Consider the following 23,198-nt stretch of genomic DNA (forward strand, 5'->3'; position numbering starts at 1 on the left):
TTGAGTTGAAAATTGATTGAAAAAGGGGCCTCCATCTTCCCATTAGCAGGCCAATCTGAAAATCTCATCAACAACATTAAAAACATTTTGCCTCCAATCAATAAGGAGCCATTCAGACACACACAAAAGGGCCCGCCATGCAGAGGGCCGATCTCTCGCTGGAGAAAGAAAACAGAGATTTAGTGATGTGGGCGTGTGCGGGTGAAGGTCTGAGCGCTTTTTGGTGTGATTATCTTCCAGCCCAAAGCACACGCAGGCTGAAACTTAATTTGGAAAGTTTGAACAGCTGTCAGCTGAATATTCAAAGGTTGTTTTTTGAGGGGGGTAAAGTTGGGGGAGGGGGGGGGCTGGCATTATGTTGCTATTGCTGCTACTGAGGTGGATCAAAGGGACCTCAAACAATTATCGCATCTGTAAGCCAGCTTAGCCAGAAATCAATGTCTTTAAAAAAGTAACAAAACCGTTTTATCCCAAATCAAATAGCAAAGGTGTGCTTGGCCTTCTGAGTGTTGGTTCTGGCATGGTTTTGCTTCTTGGCACACTTTCGCTAAGCTCGGGATGGACATGGAGAGCTGGCCATGGATCTGTTTTCCACCTGCTGTGAGAAAGCCTTCCTCTGGACAAGTTCATTCATTAAACTGCAGGGACAGACTTTCCGGAGGTGAAAAACCAGCAAGAACTACTGATTAAACCATAGTCCTTTCACCAAGGTTACAACACACTCCAACCCAACTGCAGCTGCTGTTTTGTGGGTGTGTATGGACGGGAAGTGAGTGCTTGGGAAAGGATAAGGAGACACCTCAGTAATCAGTTGCCATGGAGGCTGAGTGAACACTATTTTAAAGGTGTAGCCCAGCCACAACATTTCTCTCATAGAAACAGTGAGAAGCTACTGAGTTGGTGTCTGGCGGACTAATTCAGACAATGTTAAGGGTCTACAACCTAATGTCAATTAAATACAAATATATAATGTAAAATAAGTGACTGCATAAACATTCACCATGAGTGTGCCTCAAGTGCCTATAGTATAAAGACACCTGTCTGGATATTCAATCCCCTGGTTAATAAGTACTCTCTACAAATACACCATGAAGATGAAATACAACTCCACGCAACCTCAGAGAAAAGGTTATTGAAGAGTATAAGTCAGGGGATGGATGCAAAAAATGGCCAACACACTGAACATCCCCTAGAGTTCAGGTAATCCATTATTAATAAATGGAAGGAATATGGTGCATGGGTAAATCTGGCTAGAGCAGACTGTCCTCAATGAGTGACGGCAACTGACTGACCATACAAGAAGGATACTAGTGAGAAAGGCTACCCAGACACTGTATATTTTGGTGTGTTCGGATTGAGCACCGCAGCAAACAGATCATTACAGCAACCTCAGCTTAGTACATTTATACAGGATCGTACTATTTCTATAGCAGCTTTAAACAGTGCTCAGCCAATCAGATACAGAATATATACACTACTGACTTACTGACTTAAAAACGAGAATGAATTAGTTTGTATCTAGCACTGGAACTTCCAGGATATCTAGATATTTTCACTGTTTTGTTTTGGACAGTGCATGGAATAATTACATTGTCAAATAAATGTAGTTATTGTTATTATATTGTATCTTAATAATCGTTTCTGCTGTTCTACTTGTTGCTGTACTTGACCAAACAGTGCCTCTGTTGTCTTCTATTTGAATCCATACCTTTGATTTTGGTCTATTCTGATTTATTGTTGGTTAGTTGCATTTAACAAAGTAATATTTAGGTTAACCGCTAAACTCTCCAAGGATTATTACACACTAAGATGTATTACTCAGTAACTACAGGGACGTCTGTACAAATTGGTGGGGCTATACCTTGGTAATAGAAGTTTGTACTAACACTTTTGGATTGCTGGCAGGCCATGGGCTTTTTAAAGGAGTGCCACTGTCACAATTATGAATCAAATGTCTCTTTAAATCTTTCTAAAACAACAACACACAAACTGCACTAAAAGGCGGCAATAATGTCATAAACATGAATACGATGTCTCTTGTGTGATCTATGAAGATATGGAAACCAGTCACCCCATCAAAACAGCATCTGTTGGAGTTCTGAATTGAGGCGAGTAGGGTTACAATGTTTATTACATTTCAAGAAAATAAACAATAAATAGTGCAACAAAGGGTTTGCTGTAAATTTCTGCAAGGCATTTCAGCAAGCCACTGTAGATCTTATTCTGTAAAGACATTCACATTTAGTTTTTATTTTTCACCATGTAAAATCAAATCTGACAAATCTAATGTTTTGGGGGTTTTCGATCTTTAAATCTGGCCTCAATGACAGCAATTTCTTTACTGTCAGGCCCTGAAACCGAAGGCTTGGTGACGCATTTCTGTAACCTTTGCTAAGTGAATGTCCTGTCTTTCCCCCAACATCTGTGCAAAAGTTCCCATGACATACAACACCTGCCCAATCAATAGATTTCACTTAAAGCCACCAGGCTGATCATCCACCAGGGAGTCTGGGAGCATCTGCATCAGCCAAGGGAGAAGCCATGGGCTGGGTGCTAACACTAATGTGGCCTGGCGTTGAGATCGGACCTAAAGGAGATCAATGCCTCTCAGGCACCGTACCAGGCTCTACAATCACATTCATTGATCCTTGATTGATAAGTGTTCTATCATTACTGGAGGCTATTAGGAGGAAAGAGAGCTGTTGTGAGTTGTTGTCGCAACCAGGAGGGACAGCATTGCCCTTGAATATATTTGTCTGTATCAGCAGCACAAGAGTGGACCAAATAGTGTGACTGTGTCAGTTTCAACAGCCCATTAAAATAGGCTGACCAGTGGCCACATGCCCACTTCAAAACTATCATTCAGTTGAGTATAAAGAAAGAATCCAAATGATAAGCACTGGTTAGTGGAGCCTAATGGTTAACAACACTGTGTTTCCCATAGCAGACTAGGGTTCAATTCTCTGGCTAGACAAGCACACCACTCTACAACAAATGGGGTTATTGAGCAAGACTCCTACTGAACCTGTTGTATCATGTCGAATGCCAGACATGGGCTAAAGGGGTATAACTGTGTTCTCTGGAATGACAGTGCTCCACCCAGTACTCCTGAGAGAAGTTGGGAAGTTGGGGATGAGATGGGGCAGTAATCATCCAACATCCTGACCTCACTAACACTATTGTTGCTGAATGCAATTAAATCCTTACAGCAATGCTCCAAAATCTAGTAGACAGCCTTCCCTGGACAGTAGAGGTAAACTCTTTTTAATACCCTTGATTTCAGAGGGAACAATGAATGAGTAGGTGTCCCAATACTTTTGTACATATAGAGCATTTCTATGTAAACTCACTCCATATTTCTCACAAGTGTCCAACAGACTTTACAAACACACAAAGCTAAAAAAATCAACCTAATATACATAATCTTTCAGTTATTCACTTGACTGGATACAGTCTTGGCTACTGATGTGGAAACAAAGTCATTCAGAGTAATTGGTGTAAAATGGTTAATTGTAGGAAAGCTTGACAACTCTGATATCTTTACAGTGGTGCTAATAGAAATCCCAGATTTACAATGATACACCCACCTCCTCACAAGCGTTCCTGACTTGACTAGATGTTGTGAAGGGCTTTGTCATAAAATAATGATGAAACAGGTCACCACCGGCCATGACACTGCTTATCAGTGAACTACCCAATTACCTTTGATCCTCTGAAAATGGAGGGCTAAACAATTGATGCAATATTCTTGTTAAACCGCTTGAAACGAAGCTGAAAGTCTACACTTCAATCAAATTTTCATTGCTTAAATTTTAGATCCATTGTGGTGCTGTACAGCAGCAAAATGGTCCAAATTGTGTCACTGTCCAAATACTTATGACCTGACTTTACTGTGTTGCGCACATGTGGACATATGTGCTAACAGGAACCAGGAGTCACAATTTATAGTATAGTAATATGCAAAATGACAAAATGGGTACTGTTTTGCCTCACCTGCTGCAATCGTGTACCTATTCACCATGGCTTTAAAAAAATATATGCTAGGCCAAAACTGCATCTTAAAACTATTGAAAAACAATACTTAGGTATAATGCATTATGTCCATAACCCTTTAATTTAATGGCTTTCTGTGGTTTAACTTTTAGAGACAATAAACACTGCTTACCAGCACTGTAAACATTTCACACCAGACCACTCTGAATGAGTTTGTTTACATCTGAATAATTGAGATATGGGAAACTGTTGGAAAATGACTGGAAGTCTCGTTTTATACAGATTAAGTGGAAGCACTGTACCCTTTGTTAATACAGACTGCAATAGGACTAAATATTTATTGCAAATATTTATGCAAATATTTATTTCCAATCATAAACGTATTGTTTCCCCGGTTCTTTCCATTAGCTTCCAGTTGAGGCAATTTAGAAAGGCTTGCCAAACCTAACTGGCATCATGTAGGAGTTGGTGTAAGATGTCTCTAGCGATAGGCCTGCTGCAATCATTCTGCAGATACAGTCTAATGCAGCACAGCCCCCTAAAATCTATGAACTGGAAACCGAGTGAAAGCATGAAAAGAAGTTATGCAAAATGTTAAAATATCTCTTTCAACAGAGGACGACTAGAGATTGAACTTCCTTTGGCACACAGCCCTCCCAACTGCTACAGTATGTATTCTGCAATATTTATGTTCAGCAGTGAACTCTTCAAGCTTCAACACACCTACGGAATGATATAGGCTACATTACCCTTGGCTGCATTCATATATGCAGAGCAAATTAAAGTATTCAAAGCAATCTCACTGAAGGAAGATACAGCAAACAAAACACAGCAGAAACAGGCGTTCATTTATTACTGATTTGAAAACACTGAAGTAAACAGAAGCGGCTATATAGCTTCACAGCCTTCTATTCTGCATTCCTGCACAGAAAGCTCAGACGGACAGCAAAGATGTCTGCAAAAAGAAAGGAGGCGTAAGAGTAAATGGAACATTTTCATAATGACCCAGGACATACAGTCAGGTTCATAAGTATTTGTACAGTGACACAGTTTTTTTTGTCATATTGCCTCTGCACACCCCCACAATGGATCTGAAATGAAGCAGTCAAGATGTGACTAAAGTGTAGATTTTCAGGAGGAAATTGTCAGGTCCGCGTCGCCACGCCCGCCCCGGGGCCAGTCCCGAGCCACGGTCCACAGGCTTCAAGTTCAAGGACTTTTATGTTGACAGCCATTTATGTACTGTGCCATGTTTATCCATGTGTGGTTCATTTACGTCTGTATCATGTTTTGATTTGGGTCACCTGAGAGCTGGGGTATAAATGGAGCAAACGCTATCATCCCAGGGCCGAGAATTGTACTTGCCATGCCAAGCTGCATGGTTGGCTTCGCTGTTCCAGAGACTCTAGGTCTGTCTATGGTGTGGCTCTAGAGTTCGCTCTTTGAGAACCGGTTCAGGAGGATATTGCTTCATGGTTTGCAGGTTGGTCGCCTTGAGGATTCGGCGGCCAATCCCGCTGTTCTAAGTCACGTAAGTCTAGTTGCGCCTGGCGTGCGCGGTGTTACGTTTGTGTTGTTCTTCCCTATCTTCCCTATCTTTCCTATGTTCAGTGTAGTGTCAGTCTATCAGTTGTGCAGCATTTGATTGAATCTGAGCAGAAACTACAGCGCTGAATTTCTATCAGCAGTCTGACAATCAACAAACATCAGCAACACAGTTCCATTGGCAGCCATATATGCCCATACTATAACAGTGCCCCCACCATGTTTGACAGATGATGTGGTATTGCTTCGGATCATGAACCCCTCCTTTCTGTCTCTATATTTAAGTTACTCCTGGCTTCATTTTTCCAAACCATTTCGTTACAGTACTAGAGGAGCTTTTTGAGATGGTTTAGATGATTGAAGCAAACCCTCTGTATTTAAATTCATGAAGGTGTCCCTTGATTCTAGACTTGTGACTTGATATTCTAGACAATGATACACCTAGCTCCTCACGAGTGTTCCTGACTTGACTGGATGTTGTGAAGGGATTTTCATGAAATAATGAGGGAACAGGTCACCGCTGGCCATGACACTGCTTATCAGTAAACTACCCAATTACCTATGAGCCTCTGAAAATGGAGTGCTATGTAAAAAATGGCTGTAATTCCTAAACAATTGATGCAATATTTTTGTTAAACCCATTGAAATAAAGCTGAAATTCTACAATTTAATCACATTTGACTGCTTGCTCCATTTAAATCCATTGTGGTGGTGTACAGAGACAAAATGACCCACATTGTTTTACTGTCCACATACTTATGACCTGACTGTACTGTGTTGAGCACATGCGGACATATGGATATTTTACGGGATTGGAAAATGTTGCTGACACTTGTCAAAGGCAGTTAGCATCCCTGGGTCTTCACACGGTCTTCCATTAATGTGATTTGATGGGTAAAACATCTAACACTGAGCTGTGTGACATTCTCCACAAGGGTAAAGGCTATTTAAAAATAAAACTGAGAACATATTGTAGCCGACTGCATGATGCAAGAAAGAAGATCACACAGGCTTTTTTTCCTTTTTAAGTTGCGTTTGTGGCCTGTCAGCCTGCCAAGGGTAAGCTTTCTGTGGCTTTGAATGCTTGTTTTTGTCTAAATAGTTAGTGAACATAATGACAAATGCAAAAAAAACTAAATCTAAAACCGCCCCCTGTACGCTCAAATCAAATTAGCATAACACAGCCACTCTTGCCTTTGACTGCAGTAGGAGAGGGATGACAGACCTTGTGTTGCCAAAATTGCTATTCAGAGGTTGTTTTTGCATACCATTCCATTATTCACAACTACAAAACAATAACAAAAAAGCACAAAATAATGCACTACTAACTTTTCATCACCATCTACAAATCAAATCAAAAAAGCAATTATGTTGCCAGTGTGATCACAAAGTTAACATATAATTTGGGGACTTGCATAAGGTTAAACAAGTCTGCCTGTTTTGATTTGTAGTGGTTCTCCCTGGAAATGCAGCATTTTTAAAAGGCCCATATCCAGTTTTCCTTTTGGGACATCTGTGGGGCTTACACGAACATCATCCAACCTGTCTTCATCCCACAGACCTAAGCAGACAGCTTTCTGCTACCATGCCTTTAAGGCAGAATAAATAACTATCTTATTATTTCTATTAATATTAATTAATATTATTAAGGAATGCACACTATATGTCTAAATGTTTGTGGACAACCCTTCTAATGAATACATTCAGCTACTTTAAGTTGCACCAAATTGCTGACAATGTGCAAATGCACACACCCAGCTTGTCTAGTCCCTGTAGAGAAGTACTCTCAATAGAATAGGACTGTCTGGAGCAAATAAACATGAACCTATTGGCACCATGCCTTGAGAGAGTAGAGAAACAGAGAAAGCAGAGAAAGAGCGACAACGAGAGGAGCAGAGGGGAGAAAACAGAGAGTAAACAGAAAGAGAGAGAAAGAAGAGAACAGTGAGGTACTGTCAACAGAATAGGACTCTATGAAACAGATAAACATGGACCTATTGACACCATGCCTAATGCCAGTCGTGGGCTAGAGGGGTATAAAGCCCCCCAGCATTGAGCTGTGGAGCAGTGGAACTGTGTTCTCTAGAATGATGGTGATGCTCAATCCAATACATTTGGGATGAGATGGGGAGTTGGGGATGAGGTGGGTGGTGATCATCCAACACCCTGACCTCACTAACACTCTTGGTGCTCAATGCAAACAAATCTTCACAAGATTGCACCAAATTGTAGTAGAAACTTATCCTGGAAGGTAGAGAAAGGCATTTCAAAGGCGGCAACTCATTTTAATACATTTAATTTAAGAAAAAAACAGTAAATGAGCATGTGTCTCAATACTTTTGTCCAAAAAGTGTATATTAGAGGTTTAATAGGGTCTGGTTCTTTAATCAAAATTGGAAGTGGAACTGAATTGGACATTGCTAAATAATGAATTCCCTATGCATTCAGCTTGATTCATTATGACCTTTATTAGCACATTATTGGGGCTCTGTTATGTGAAATGTGGTAATAATATTATTTGTTTTTCATTGTTACCACCCTGTTACGCCAACTTTTATGACTGATTAGTCTCTAGTTAGTGAGAAGTTCAACCTAAAGCACCTGAAACTCTATTTTACAGCTAAATGCTGATAAACTGAACACCTGTATGGAACACATACTGACATATTAGAGATTTTAATGAGTTTAGTACAATTACTAGATACTGAATTTGTGATGCAAATGTCCTCATTAAATACTGCTTTCACTTTACAATATGGAATCATTTGTGCTGTATTAGTGAATCTGTGAGTAAGGAGGCCCTGGAGCTGACACAGGAAAGTGTGAATAGCGTGGTTGAGATGAATAGCAGGGGAAAAGGGTGGTGCTGAGTGCGAAGTTGTTCAAGATGAAGAGAGAATGAGAGTGGAGGGTTAATATGGGGAACAGGAGTTGGGGCTTGGTTCAGCTCCCAAAATTCAGTTATAAAATAACTCTACTTATTAAACTTTATTATTCAATAAAATCACTTACAACAATGAACCTGCTACTATCTAGAACCCACATGAATCAAAGTGCTGCAAATAACATACAAATGTAGGTAATAATTCATGCTCAGTAGTTAGCAGGGTGGTAACAAAGTGTTTACTATGCATTAAAGTCACTTAATTAGTACAGTCACACATTAGCACACAATATGTACTAGAACAGGTCATAATAAATAAATTCATATTCATAGTGAATAAATTATTTAGACATTTTTAAGTCAGGCTTTGCTAAACAAAGAACTATAATTTACCTTAAATAAAGTGTTAACTTTAAGACATTTAAAGAAGTAATAGTTTTGATGTGTGACTTCTGTTGTGATTAGTTGTGATCATTCAAAAGGCAGTCTAGGCTGAAATTATCCTTATAACATCAGGACAAATGAATGAGGCTCTTGCAGGCTGAATAGGTCTACATACGTTGTTTTTAGTGACATCGCAAAAACAAGGAATTCAAAGCAGTGAAGTTTCCGTATACAGACTGAATGTACTGAGGAGTAACTGGTACCTTTTGATACTTTAAGATAAGAGAGAGATAAGATAATCCTTTATTAGTCCCGCAGTGGGGAAATTCACAGTGTAGCAGCAGAAAGGGATAGCAGGACACTCAGTTACAAAAAAATTGGATAAATAATTTACACTATATACACAATATAAATAAGAATTAAAAAAGCAATAAACAATATTATTTACAGTAAAAGACTCTTAATTGCACATGGGGATGGGATATTGCACATAGTATTCCCTGAACATGAACGTGTGTGTGTAGTTAAGTGTGTGTGTATGTGGTCCGTTGGGAGCAGTGTTGGTTGTGCAGTCTGACGGCAGCAGGAAGGAAGGACCTGCGATACCGCTCCTTCACACACTTGGGGTGAAGCAGTCTGTCGCTAAAGGAGCTGCCCAGTGCTGCCAGAGTCTCATGCATGGGGTGGGAGCTGTTCTCCAGCATGGATGCCAGCTTGGTTGTCATCCTCCTGTCTCCCACCACCTGCACTGGGTCTAAGAAGCACCCCAGGACAGAGCCGGCCCTCTTTATGAGTTTGTCCAGTCTCTTCTTATCTGCCATCGAGATGCTACTACCCCAGCAGACAACTCCATAAAAGATGGCAGATGCCACCACTGTGTCGAAGAACGTCCTCAGAAGTGCTCCCTGCACTCCAAAGGACCTCAATCTCCTCAGCAGGTAGAGTCTGCTCTGGCCTTTCTTATAGAGAGCAGCAGTGTTGACTGACCAGTCCAGTTTGTTGTTCAGATGAACACCCAGGTATTTATAAGAGTCCACACTCTCGATGTTCATACCCCGGATGTTCACTGATGGAGGGGGGTGTCTGCACCTGCGGAAATCCACTACCAGTTCTTTGGTTTTTCCAGCGTTTATCTGCAGATGGTTCTGCAGACACCAGTCCACAAAGTCCTGAATAAGTTCTCTGTACTCGCTGTCCTCCTCATTGGATATGAGGCCGACGATCGCTGAGTCATCAGAGAACTTCTGGAGGTGACAGGTTGGTGAGCTGTACATGAAGTCAGCAGTGTACAGGGTGAAGAGGAACGGTGCCAAGACCGTTCCTTGAGGGGCTCCTGTGCTGCTGACCACCAAGTCAGAGACACAGTCCCGTGCCCTCACATACTGTGGTCGGTTGGTGAGGTAGTCCAGTATCCAGTTTGACAGGTGACTGTCCACTCCACAATGTCCCAACTTGTCCTTTAGGAGGCCTGGCTGTATGGTGTTAAAAGCACTGGAGAAATCGAAGAAGGTGATCCTCACAGTGCTGCCGGGCTTCTCCAGGTGAGAAAGAGCTCTGTGTAGAAGATAGATGACAGCATCATCCACCCCGACACCAGGCTGGTAGGCGAACTAAAGAGGGTCCATGGATGGGCTCACCAGAGGGCGGATGTGGTTGAGGACCAGCCTCTCCAGTGACTTCATTAGATGGGAAGTCAGTGCCACCGGCCTGTAGCTGTTTAGGTCCTTTGGGTGCTGTGTTTTGGGCACAGGTACCACACAAGATGTTTTCCACAGCTGTGGTACTCTTCCCAGTTTGAGGCTCATGTTGAACAAATGCTCAACTACCCTGCACAGCTGATCAGCGCAGGACTTGAGGAGCCTGGCGCTGATTCCATCAGGACCTGTAGCTTTCTTAGGCTTGATCTTCCTCAGCTCATTTCTCACCTGGGTTGTTGTGAAGCTTTCTTAGGCTTGATCTTCCTCAGCTCATTTCTCACCTGGGTTGTTGTGAAGGACAGGTTGGAGCAATGCTTATATACAACATCAAACTCCTACATTGAAATAAGTGAGATAAAGACACTGAAATTTGCTGGCAAGGGCGGCTGCAGTCAGTCGTGCTCAGAGCAGCTGAACCAGCTGAAGCTCGAATCCCCACTGCACTCTTTCATCCAGCAGTGCAAGCAGTAAGCTCATGCAGGGAACACACACGGAGAGGCCACTGGAAAACGTCTCGGCCCTCTCCGACTATCTAAGCAAGGACTGGCAGACAACATCAGCCTCAGCTGTTCAATGGAGCGGGGATAGTCTGTATGTGTGCCTGTGTGTTTGTGTGTGTGTGTGTGTGTGTGTGTGTGTGTGTGTGTGTGTGTGTGTGTGTGTGTGAAAGCGTGCATGCCTGTTTTAGTTGCACAATGTTCAGAGGCCAATATGTACTAGGTGAATTTGCTCTGTGCTGCAGTAAAGAAGCAGGCCCTGTCTGTTCCCTTCGTCAATATGCCACGTTCAATAAAGGAGGAAGGCTCATATCGATTTAGTCGTCAGTGAGTAAAATAACATCATGAAGTATTCATAGACACGGTGCTGACCAGGACAAGTAGGCACGTGCCGGGTACAGGCTATATTTCTCAAAAATGAACAGCACAGCTCCGCAGTGAAGGTAAAAGCACTGGATGAGGAGCGGGTAACACACCGGCTACCTTTTGAATCTGTTCTTGCAGCCTCTTCCTGCTGATACAGACAGCTTGTGTCCAGTCTAATCATGACATTCAGATATGATTAGACTGATATTATGCATTCAGTACAGTGCATCTACAATCTCATGTAAAAGAGATGGAAGAACAAAGAATTACAGTTTCCCCCTTACTGCATATGTAGTCGCTCAGAAGCAGAAAGATGAAGCAAGTGCTGCCAGGTAAAAGTATGACCGGCCATGCGTCACATGACTGCAGTAAATGTTGGCTGTAATTTTGCCCTTTCATTGATTGCAACTTGTGTTCAGATTTGTGATTGCTAGACTGTTGTGACTATTTTGAGTCTTAACCAATGGTGGGGGTCGGAGTCCAGCAGTTTGCTGATTACCCTGCTCTAACAGACCTACTAAACCCAGAAATGAACAGGTGAGTAGATTGAGCTGTGCTTGAGCAGGAAAATGACTGGAACTGCCCACCGCTGGTCTAAACACACATTGTCTCAGATCTCAGATCAGTTAGACAACCAATAAGCACTCAGTATTTAAAAAAAAAGCAGAACTATGCTGGTGTGTTTTCAGTCATTCAGAATGTAGTACATTCTTCTACTTTCCAAAAGAAAAGAAAGTTTCTGTTTAAAAAAAATAGAAAACTATATATAAAAAAACATATTTAGCTGTTTTGCCTCATTTTCCTTATTCAGTGAGGATATTCCCAGTGTTTTCTAGTCAGTTTTTAGTATAATGGGAGGAATTGTATGGTCTGGCTCCTTATAAACTGGCTTGGAGACACAACTATGTATGTATGACAGGAGCAGCAACACTTTTTGACCCATTAACTTGAATAGGCTTTCACTATGTTGGGTTATATATGCCATTTGAAAGCTTAAGGCACTTTTTTTTTTTAAGATTTCTTAAAACGTAACCTACTATTTCTAAACATTTGCACCATTTTCTCATGTCCGTACTGACCAACATGACATTTGCAAGTGAAACATTTTCAGTATTTTCAGTATTTTATGTGTAACAGTGTTTACATAAGATGTATTATTCAATAAAAAAAGAATAATAAAAAAAATTGTAAATGGTTTATGATTTTTGTGCATTGTCACCCCATCACAGTAACTTGTTTTGTCTACAAATAAAATACAGTTGCATTAAATTACATCACAAACAGGAAGTGATATCATTCAAGCCTTTGGAGCAGCCAGGAACAAAGTAGGCAAGTTCTGATATATGTTTTTTGTGGCTTTTTTTTATGGTGGATGGGATTTGTCAAGCCCAACCCAACTACCCTGTCTGAATAAAAAATATAATAATAATAAAGATTGTAGGTCGAATTTTTTTTATATAGAAAAAAATAATATCTTTAATGTTGTAAATTATTATTATTTTTTTGGTCTTTTGAAAATGGTACTAGTTGTAGAACGACTTACTGTATACACAATTGTTGACTAAAACTGCTAGGCTAATATGGCTAACAAATAGTTTACAGGCTGCCCTGCCAATTAGCAGCGTGTAAAGTATGTCGCTACATCATTACACATTTGTTTAAAACCAGGTGTCACTTAAATAAACTTGATTATGTGGTTTGCATGACATACTTTTATCCTATATATTCAGGCTTCAGCATGACGGCTTCTACTGTTTTCCGTGTGACATACTTCTGTCATGCATTTGTAGAACAATCTAGTCAGGGAATTTCAATGGAGCGTCATTATGCTATGCAGCCATTTAACCATTTATAGACAGGCCGCTATCTATGGAATATCACGAATTCTGTGGGAAATGTACCGGAGCTCAATTTAATGTAATGCCGGCAGTGGATGGCACCGCATTATCTAAACCTTCCTGCGGCTACTTTTGTGGAAGTGAGAGCACTCTGTGGCTGTAATTCAGTGATCAGACTCACTTTCCCTCCGTCTGTCCTAACACTTATTACTCAGCATGACGGCAGCGAACAGAAAGAAAAGCGCTTTTCTCTCTTCTCCCTTTTCCTCCACTTTTTTTTTTTAGCAAAGCGCGAGCGAGTGAGAGGAGCAGAGTGGCAACCCAATTACCACAGCATCGGCGTAGCAATTTACAGCAAGTCACTTATGAAATTGTTATGAAGCGATAGAGCGGCCGGCCATCTGTGGCGCACGGAGCGGGGAGATCAAACAGCCAGGCTCCTCACAGCTCCAGTTACAGGATCAGAGGGGAGGGAGGGAAGAAAACAGTCACTGAGCCTAGCTCTAAAAAGTCCAAATGAATAGATGTCACATCAAATACTCTTTACTGGACCGTCTCTTTGACACAAATATGCTGTGTTTTTTTCCCCCTGATGGGAAAGATGCGCTCCGCTAGCCAGTGAGGCATGGAGGTCTGGGCTGTGGAACTGTGTGTGTGTGTGTGTGTGTTTGGGGAGAGGCTGCCTTCACCAGTCAGGTAGATAGGGCAGCTCAGGTTGCTCTAACGCAACCCAAGGCAGTGCTGCTGCTCTGTGGTTAGACAGGGCTAATGCCGACTCGAGCTGACGCTCCTCCAAACAAGCCGTGCATCCAGGCAGAGTTCCAAACCGCTCGGGCTAATATAAACAGAAGCAGAAAGGCATACAAAAGAAGCACAGATTAATAAATGATGGAGGGGCACATTTGAAGGCAGGACCTCTACAGCAGACATGACGCCTGCTGTCAGCTCTGTGCCGCTCCGACACTTTGGAGGCCGGGCGAGGGGAGGTTGGGTGTTAAATGGGAATTAACAGAGGGGAATATAAAAAGGCCTACAAGCCAAACACTCAGTGGCTAAAGGTGCATAGTCTGTGTGCCTGCAACAGCACACCACTGCTGCTGTTTGTTTTTAATTATTTTCCATTAACAGATGCTGTTATAGATGAGTGACTTAGAGTAGAAGGCAAATGTAGGAATGGGCATTTTTTGATATTTAATTTTCTAAAAACAAATATCAATGAATAACTCCTTCCAGACCATAAAAACTAACATGTGTAGGAACCTCAAGACTACAGGCTGCCACAGTGTCTGTACCACACTCTTAAAAATAAAGGTGCTTTAAATGGTTATATAAGCAACACCATAGATGAACCACTTCTGGTTCTGTAAAGAGGTTAGTTAAAGGTCTAAATATGCTTATATGTCTTCCAAATCTATACCAATTTAAAAGTTCTTTATACTCACACATCTCTACTACAAACATGGTTCTTCAGAGAACCGAAAGTGGTTCTTCTACAGCATCTATGGCCTCAAACCTTGTGCCAAATATCAGCAGCCACTGGCTCCTTAAAGCAGCACTCTGATAAAATCTGATAAAATTTTGCCCCCAAAACAGGAGAAGAGTTTATAAGATAGTAAAGTGTTATCAGGTGTTAAGTAATGCTCTATTCTCAGTCGGATTTCCACTAAGAAATGGAGGCTAAGAGGAATGGCGGGGGTCAAGTTGAAGTCTGAAAGACCAAGAAAACACTTGGATTGTTAGAAAATCAGGTTTGTTTGTAAGAAACATGTAGGGAAGATTTAGTAGACTCCAGACTTGCACTATTTTACTGTGCAGCGACATCTACATAAATATGACCTTAATGGAGTCATCAGAAGATTCTTTCATGCGTCTCCTACGACCACAAAAATAAGCATGGCGTGGACTGATTATGCTTTGGGCAGGTGCTGCAGTTCATGGCACAACACACAATTCACTGGTAGAGCAAAGAATGGATTCAGTTAGGTTAGAAGGAATTCTGGAAGCCAACATCACACAGATAAGGCAGAATAATCCAAAACAGAAGCTCCTGATCATCGGAAATCTGTACGTAGACATCAAAAGAGTAGTGCATGCAAGACTGCAAGCCCATGAATCTCACAGAACTAGAGGCCGTTTGCATGAAAGAATGGGCGAAAATTAATAATTAATTAATATCAAATAAGAACTGGTTACTTAATACTGACCATGTACAGGGCTTTGACTTTTGCTTCTGACTCTTTTAGCTAGTGTAGCAGAAATTTTGACCAGTATTGGTCCCAAACCTTTGCATGGCATTTTTCCACCATGTGAACCCAGTAGATGCTCTGTACACTGTGTATGTAATTCTGCATGAATTCAAAGTTAAGAACATTTTGCCTTCTCCTATAAGGTCACTACTTTGGAGATACATGTTTTTCATTGGACATTGACAATACACATTTTCTTATTAGACAACTGTAGTGGCTTTGCTTAAGGACTCCTAAAGTATAGTAGGACTATAGTTCCCCACTATGATATCCAACTGGTTGTTTTTTGCATAGCCTTATTCAAACAGAGATTCACCCTTATGCCAGTGTATCACCATAGCTCCTTGGTCCCAGGCAACATACATCAGCTGCCAAAGAGTTCAAATCTGTCAAGACCGACATTATTCATCCCTTAGATTTTAGCCCTAAGTGGAAAGTGGTCTTAAAGAAATGTCAAGGACTTGGGCGTGCATCATCAATCACAAGTGGGTCATAAAAATAAAATCAAGCACAGCACCCTGCCCCCCAATAACATCAGCATTATCTCTAGACATATATGTAAAGATGGAAGCCAAAGCTCCAGAGAAAATCATTTCAGATCATGTTGACAAGCCATTTATAAAGTACCTAATGAGGCCATGGCAAGGCTTGCAATACCCGTGCGATATACAGTATGTCAGTTAATGAAAGCCATTACTACTATATAAGGTACTATATAAGGTACTATATAAAAACGAAAGACCTCTATTTTTTTCCGTTGTCCTCTCGCACCCTTCTGTGCATTAGACCAGAGACCAGGGTATGCATTTGGTCAAGCCGCGGCCATAGAGATTGCTGAGGCTGACAGATTCCTGGGCATTTGGGCCCAGGGCACAAATGAACTTCTCTCTTGCATCATCCATCTCCACAGTGCACTGTTAGCTGCTACTTCTGATCAATGGCCCTCCCTTGAGGAATCACACACCCATCTCAGTCAATGGCCTCTGAATGTTATTACATTTCAGTTCCAGGAAAAAAAAAAGAGGCAGCACCCTGAAACTAATGGAGAGCATGCCACCATTTGATCACTGCTCAGCCAACATGCATTGGAAATGGTGAAGGGGAAGTGAAGATGAAGAGTATCGCTCCAGGCATCGGCTAAAAAAACGTCATCTGATCTGAAGGAGCTCGGCAAGGATAGTATGACTCTCCAATTAAGCCATCCTTCTCACATAAATGCGTCCATTTCTTTCACAGCAACTGTTGCTATGTTGAAGAAGCTCTACAGTACAGTGGCAAAAAATAATTCACTTATATTATTTAATGAGAAAGGCAAGGTATGAAATACGAGAGGGGCCTGGGTGGACCAACAATGTCAAAAATGGACAATGCTACAGTACTTTTATTGTAACCTGCTTTTCCTTAAAAAAAATCAATCCTGTATTTTAGTAAAAGTAAAGCTGCAGTAACGACAAGTCACAGCACAGCACTGCAACAGACACATCCATTTAGCATTATTATGATAAGTGGCATTTCTTGCTCCTGAGCTCCCCCTACAGCTAGTGGCATGCTTCTCACATGCATTTCTACAGAACCAGCATCTGAAGTGAAAGAAGCATATTGACTGAGGCGGCAAAGTAATACTACAGGTGTTTACCATATATGAATATATACCTTACACACATTTTACGCAGTTCTCGCAAGCACTTTCCTGCCCACATGGTTACAAGCTTAGTCTGAAGCAGCAGCGATATAGACACTATTCTCTCTGTTAAATCTTTTTTTATAATATATATATATATTTTTATTTTAGATTTAATTTAGATTGGGGTCAATTAACACCCACTCAATAGTACTCTCCCCTATCACATGTAATGCTCACTACACAAGGTGGGAGGGCGAGGACTGACCATGCCTCTTCTGACACTTTCTCTTTTCGTACTTCCACCAATGCAACATCACTAGGAAATCAATGCGCTCGGAGGAAAGAGCCAGGTATCCAGCACTGATGCATCTGCTAGCATGTAATCTATCCGGAAATGCTCTCTCAGGCTCCAGCTGCTGATGGCAGGCAGCATGACCCAGGAATCGAACCAGTGAACCATGGGTCGGAGCTGGACCAAGGAGCCCCTGAAGCTGTTTCTTTTATAATTTTATTTTTAGTTAAATGCTAGCCTGGGCAAATGTAGTTTAAATGACAACAGTGGCTAATATAAAGTATTACAAATGTGTTCAATATTTGTAATTAGCTCACAGAGTGGAAGCTAATAAAAAGCTTTTTTGTAAATAAATTATAGAGGTCACCCATAAAAAAAATCTTAATTGCTGCAATCCTACTTTTGCCAACAATCTGTAAAACTTCCAGTTTTGCTGAAAGAACGCAATCGTGGCTAGAGCATGGATTAGTCAGTTTCACCCTGGCAGTAGTGAATCTTCAGAATTAGACTGTGAGCTGTATGTGTATTGGCATATTTATTCAACACACAGCAACGCTTTATGTGGATTCCTCACCCTACTGTATGCTGCGTCACTTTTGATATGAGTTAGATCTTTATTTCATTAAGCAGATAATAAAGTGTCTCCTTTGCTAAAATCTCCTGGCTAAGCTTTTGGTTCGTCTGCAGCAGACGGGGAGCAGAGGTAAAGCTGGGGGAGCAGAGATGTTCACTTTCCATGGCATTCTCCTATTCCTTGCACATACGCGTGCTGCCTCCGAGTCGAGATGCCAGTCATGTTTGCTCTAAATAGCATGTCGTCCCCACCCTCAAAGTGTCAGTAGTGTTTTACATCTCACACACACACACACACACACACACACACACACACACACTTCTCCAAGCCTCCCAAACATGACTGACAGCCGAGATGTCATTGTACATGCTGCTGTGGTAGCAAACAACACCAATCAGTTTCCAGTGCTGTCTCATGCCTCTGACGCCAGCTACATCTCAACTCAGGACGCGGGTGGAGTGGCAATAAGATAAGATGAACTGAGAAGAAGTGGAGGAGGTGGCGGAGCATGGACTAGTTCAGGAGTCAAGAGTGCTCAGAGTGCAGAAAATGCAAATCAACATTAGGCTAAAAGAGCATGACTGAGAACCAAAAGTCTGAGAACCAAAGAAAGCAGAGTGGACCATATCATGCCAACTAAAACAGTTCTGATCCACTGAGATATGGACTTCAAAAGACCTCTGAAGGTGTCCTGTCGTGTCTGGAACCAACATGTTTTGACCCTGTCAATGGTTTACTGGTGAAGATAACACCCCTCAAGACCTGCCTGATGTTTTGGAGATGCTCGAACCCAGTCTTCTAGACATCCTGTATTCAACACATCAACTTCAAGAACTGACTGTTCACCTGCTGTCTAATGTATCCCACTCCAGACAGATGCTACTGTAACCCGATTTCATGAATCAATCAATTTTATTATAGATAAGCAGTTTCTTTGTGATTCTGGTCTACGTTGACATCACTGCATCACTCAATTCCAGCAGATTGTCAGGAGCACTTTTGTGCAGTGAAGCTCCCCTTCTACCACACCCTAAAGGTGTTTTATTAGATAAAGACTGGGACTGGTGACTGAGAAGGCAAATAAAGATCAATTAACTCATAGTCATGTTCATGAAACCATTTTGAGACATGGTGCATCACCATGCTGGAAGTTGCCATTAAGGGTGACTAAATTGTGGCCATGAGGGATGAACATTGTCAGCAACAATACTCAACCAGGTTGTTGCATTCAAGCAATGATTCATTGGTATTAACAAGCCCAAAGTGTGCCAAGGGAAACATTTCCCACACCATAACACCGCCAACCAGTACTGTTGACACAAGGCAGGTTGGGTTTGTGGATTCATGCAGTCAATGTCGAATTTTGCCCTCTGAGGAAACTCTAGAGACCGTTGTGTTGAAAAATCCCAGGAGATCAGCAGGTCTAGAAATACTCAAACTAGCCCCTCTGACTCAAAATCACTGAGATTACATTTCCCCCCGTTCTGATGGTTGGTGCGAACATTAGCTGAAGCTGTTGGCCCATATCTGCATGGTTTTATGCAATGCACTGCAACACAATTGGCTGATTAGATAATTGCACAAATGAACAGTTATACAGCCCTTCATAACATATTGCTCACGAATGGATTTATGAGGTTTCAATATGACAGTGGTGTTATTAGCAATTATTGGGAAAAGGGTTCCTTGAATCACTATCCACAGGTATTCACTCACCAACACCACAGGAGCTGATATGTATTACAACAGGTCACCCTCATTTAACATGAAGCCGCTTTGAATCGAGGTGAAAAACTGCAAGGACTAATTTCGTAATTGTCAAAATTACATTGAACATTGAGCAAAAGACCTGCAGACAAAGGTGAAATATAAATGTGGTTTCATAATCGTCTAAATTACATTAACTTAGCCCTGTTCAGGAGTCATTAACCTGCAGCAGCCTCACCGCTAGTCGTAATTACTTCACATTCTTGGTGAACATTGTACTGCTTTCCAGCACAGGCCATTTCTTTATTCATAATTTAGCCCTCATCGATTTCCCTGCCTGAGACACTGGTCATTTCGGGTCACCAGACAGGTGTAAAAACTGACGAAGATGTTCCCTCCAAATTGGTCTTCGGGCAGCAGCGGGCTCGCTATTTTGGGGGATTGTGGGCAGGAGACGAGCGGCTCCAACACCGTTAAATTTCATGCCCTGTTCGTGTAGCTATATACTCAGCTGAGATGTTTCAGCCATGTTAGCCCCTTTTTTATGGCGTGCTCAGGACACCGTGTTGAGCATTTCATTCCCACAGTGATACAGACTGAGGCACATAGTCACAGAATGTAATGAAGTGACTACAGAGGCGATTGATAGACCTCATTTTAGAGCCTTCTATTTCACTCGGCTCCTAGAACATTCTATTTCGCTTGGCTCAAACTGCCTCTAGTGAGGGACTAGCTGCTAGCGTCTTAACATTACATTAAAAACAAGGGGAGGGAGAGAGAGAGACAGAGAGAGAGAGATAGAGAGAGAGAGAGAGAGAGAGCTTAAAGCTTTCCGAATGATTTTCCCTTTCAGCCGTCTCCCTTTGCGTCATTTTGTGAAGGATACACACTCATAAATGTCTCCCAGGATTTATATTACATTATTACTTGTGCTTATTGAGTGGGTGGTTTCAAAGGGACAGTTATTAAAGCAAATATCTTTAATTTACAATTTAGCCCCATCAATCTGTTCTGGTAATAACAGCAAGGAATTACTTATTTAGCGTGGTGAGAAAAATGTTGAGTTTCCTAACATCTTCAGTGTACTGAAAAAATACTAAAACAGTGAATGTGCTGAAATAGTGAAATGCTGGATCTGGAAATGCTAAGATTATTATCATGCTACATATACAGACTGGATAAACATGACTGAAAATGTCACTGAATACACTCTACAATATTCTTCAGCCTCCACAGATATTAGTCCTATGTCCTATTTATTTAAAAGTTAAAGTAATATAAAGTAAGTTAAAGTAAGTCCCTAAATAACATTTTTCTGGATTTTGGAGTTTTTAAATTAATGTATTTCTAAGCTTCCAAAAAATTTAAGGTGGCAGTAGCTTTAGGCTCCTGCAGATGGATGCAGGAGGATGGTGTTCACAAAGAGTTGGTACAGTGCAGTAAATGTCTCATTAGATGTGTTAAAAAAAGGGTTGCAAAGCAGATGTTAATGATGGCAAAAAGGAGTGAGGCCATAGTGTGAAGAAAGCAGCTGAATTTGCAGGTGTATCAAAGTGTACGGTCATACGGGTCTACCAGCAGTGGGAAAAATCCCAGTCTACAGGAAATTCTCATCAGAATTGTGTTTGAAAGACGAAACTGATGGACAGGGTCTGGCTTGTGAATGAAATTCACTTGCATTTCCTGGCAAGAATTACTTCTAGAAGTCAATGTAGGTCCTTCACCACCAATAAAAAAAACACTCCACAGGGAACTGCATTTTCATTCACAAAACCAAAAATATTCATTTTCAAAACCCACCATCGGTCCCTGTCCCTCAGTTTATCCTTTCAGACAGAATTCTGATGAGAATTTCCTGTAGACTAGAATTTCTGGCACTCCTGGTAGACCCGTATGACCATACTCTTCCATACCCCAGCAAACTCAGCTACCTCCTTCACACTATGGCCTTTGGTACACCCAAATGCAATCACTCCTTTTAGCCAATCATTAACATCTGCTTTGCGACCCATCAAACTAGACGCTCACTGCACTGTGCACCTCTCTTTAATCTATGAATCGTGACACACACCCCGCAGGTTCACATGCAACGCCATCTGCTCGAGCGTGAAATAACTACTACCTTAAACATGCAAAGTGATTTGCAAGGTTTTTTTTCTATGATTCTTAAATAGAGTGCAAACATTATCTTCCAAGTCTTCCAGAAAATATAGAAGGTGACAGCTAAATTTCTTTTAAAACCTCTAATTTACTGCTAATGCCGCAATGCAATATTCTCTAACTACTATTACTACTATTACTACTACACACATCTCATGGTAAGATCTACAGAAGAACAGAAGACATATAGTCTTATTACTCGCCTGAGACTACTCATTTTACTGCTCCACACTCTGAATGACTTGGTTAGTGATGCATTTCTGTGCAAGATCGCTTTCCACTTACCTCACTTGTACATGTGATAACACAGGTAACTAAGGCAACCACAGCTAGAATACTACTTATCAAGCTAAATAGTGATGAACAACAATTTTATGCTAAAATTAGTGGGAAAGCTTGTTAAAATACATTGTTTCTGCAGTCAAAAAGAATTCAGAATGTACACAGTCGTATACCAAAGTTTAGGCACCCTTGCGCAAATGAGGCAGTTTGTCTTCTTTTTTTTTTTTAGCAGTATTGATCACAGCCTCTTGATTTGACTGCATTTAGTGACAAGTGCATTAGTAAGGTCAGGATGTTGGGTGATCCCCAACTCATCCCAAAAGTACTGTATGAAAAATTTTTATTTGCTCCACAGCTCAATGCTTAGCTCACGCCTGGCATAAGGTATGGTGCCAATAGGTTCATGTTTATCTGCTCCAGAGTCCTATTCTATTGACAATACCTCTCTACATGGACTAGACAAGCTGTGTGCGTGCATTTGCACATTTGTGTCTGCAAAGGGTGCAACTTAAGGTAGTAGAAATAATTCAAGGGGCGTCCACAAACATTTAGACATACAGTGTATGTTGTGAAATCCATTCTTTCAACACGATAGATCCATTCCCATACTTCTACTCCAATGACTCTTCCATGAAAATGTTGTGTGCAAGAAACGCTGCATAGAGGAACAGTGGACCAGTCTCTTGACTCTAAAAAAAGGCTAAACTTTCCATCAGGTTCTTGGCAGTCATTTAGGAGTTTTGATTTACTTGTGTTGGTCTTCTAGACCTTATCATGACCTCCACAGTTCCCATGAACAGCCCACGCTGTAGAAACCGCAAGCAGAAAATACTGGGTTGTCTTCTCATAACCTTCCCCTGCCTTGTGGGCATCGATTAACTTCGTCTTTAGATCTTTTGCAGTTTCTGAGAGTGGCCTATGTTTGACGAGTGTTAGCACAAGGGTGGAGGAGTCAGAGCTTGGAATTTATAAAGCTTGAAAAAATTTGATTCAGCTGACAGTTCCTAATTACAGCTGGTAACGTGCCTCAGGCCTGATTTGCTAATCAAGGTCTGAAACCTTGTCAAAAAAAAAAAAAAAAAAAAAAAATCTGAAGGGATTTTTTATGT

At 41.3% G+C, this 23,198-nt stretch overlaps 1 protein-coding gene across 1 annotated transcript in view; it reads right to left on the minus strand.

The window, feature by feature from the left end:
• Positions 1 to 23,198, minus strand: part of tafa3a (TAFA chemokine like family member 3a) — a 126,557-nt gene that overhangs the window by 12,707 nt on the left and 90,652 nt on the right. The window lies entirely within an intron of this gene.

This window comes from Salminus brasiliensis, chromosome 7, assembly GCF_030463535.1.
Source record: "Salminus brasiliensis chromosome 7, fSalBra1.hap2, whole genome shotgun sequence".
NCBI lineage: Eukaryota > Metazoa > Chordata > Actinopteri > Characiformes > Bryconidae > Salminus > Salminus brasiliensis.